The sequence below is a fragment of the Arachis duranensis genome, chromosome 4 (assembly GCF_000817695.3).
Source record: "Arachis duranensis cultivar V14167 chromosome 4, aradu.V14167.gnm2.J7QH, whole genome shotgun sequence".
In the NCBI taxonomy this organism is placed as follows: Eukaryota; Viridiplantae; Streptophyta; class Magnoliopsida; order Fabales; family Fabaceae; genus Arachis; species Arachis duranensis.
This window is the reverse complement of record NC_029775.3, coordinates 91478065-91479785: the sequence shown is the minus strand read 5'-3', so window position 1 is coordinate 91479785 and position 1721 is coordinate 91478065.

The window sequence follows — 1721 nt, the reverse complement described above, 5'->3', positions numbered from 1 at the left end:
AAAAAAAGTTGTCTTAATTTTTTTGTTCTTTTTATATATGTAATACATAATAAATTAAGGTATAAAGAGACTGGAGTTTATAAAATTATATTATGGTAAATTATATTAATCGTGCCAGGGCCATCTCAGTCAGGGGGAAGGAGCAGGATGAGAAGGAAATGAACAAGGAACGGACTGAGGCTAAACAACATTGTGAGGGGGAGCGTACCAGAAGGGAGCATATGAAGGAGCATTTGACTGAGGAGAGTTGCACGGGCAGGGGAGTACAAGCAGAGCCGCTGCGAACTATTAGTGCGAACTCCGTCCATCAGACGCCGTTAGGGGAGGAAAGCCACGGTTCTAGGTTGCAGGGTGAAACAGGGGAAGCTCTGAGAAATGGGGACAAAATTGCAAACACTAGAACTGACACCAGCGAAGGTTATGGCAAGCTCCAGGAGGCAGGGGGAGATAGCTGTGCATTTGGGCTCAATGCCACGTCTTCTATGGCGTGTCAGCAGCATTTTGAGGTTGGGGGGAATGAGGAGCGCATATCTTTTGGCAATAGAACAAGGCTGAATGAGGGACGTTTGGATGTGCCTAAGCAGATGGAGGATGCTGTCCAGCGCCAACAAGCAGAGCATGATGTATGCGGGAACTCCAGAAAGCTAACAATTGGGGAAGAACTGGAGAAGCTTTTTGGTAAGAAACAGGCCCAAGCCAAGCATCATGGTGATGCAGAAATTAACAAGCATTTTGGCTTGGAGACACGAATAGGTACGCATGATGCAGGACAGATGTGGAGCTACAGGGACAAACCAAAAATGAAGAGAGTTCGCACTGCTGCTGGTAGAACCATGATACAGCGAATGGATAATGGAGAGGAGTATTATGTTGAACTGGCTGAGGAGCAGCATCGTAAAGAGAAGGAGGTTGCTGCTGGGTTGGAGCAGAGGAATGAGAGTCAACGTGTGTTGGAACTGGCTTTTGATCTGAGGCTGAATCTGAACTCCAAAAGGATTAGGGATACAAGCAGCCTGGCAGTCTTTGTTGACAAGTTTGAGGATGATGAACACCTAACAGTGGGAAAATCAGGTAAGAAGTTCAAATACGTCCCTGGATCGGTCATGGCTGAGGAGGCGGGCCTTATCACGCCCCACCAGCAGCCATGATTGTTGTTAGCTGGAACTGTCGAGGTATGGCGGCCCCATCGACAGTCTCTGAATTAAGGAGTATTTGTAAATATCTTAGGCCGTCTGTTTTGTTTCTTATGGAGACCAAAGCTAGTAATCTTAGTTGTGCTAGGACTAGGAGAAACTTAGGGTTTAATAACATGTTTTGTGTTGAGTCCCGGGGGTTGTCCGGAGGGCTCTGTCTTTTTTGGAAAAGTAATGTAAATATTGATGTTTATGCTTGGTGTGATAACTTTATTAAGGCCCAGATAAGCACTGTTAATGTTAATGCCTGGGAAGGAATTTTTGTCTATGGCCATCCTGATTTTAAGAGAAGGAAGGAGTTATGGAATGAGTTAACTCGTGTGGATAATAATTTGCATGTGCCGAGGGCTTTTATTGGCGATTTTAATGATGTTATTGCACAGCATGAGAAAGTGGGGATGCATCCAAAGCCGACTAGTCAGATTGACACTTTCAGGTACTTTATTGACAAGAATGCTCTCATGGACTTAGAGTTGCAAGGTACTAAGTACACATGGTTTAGTAACCCAAGGAATGGGTTTGTTACTA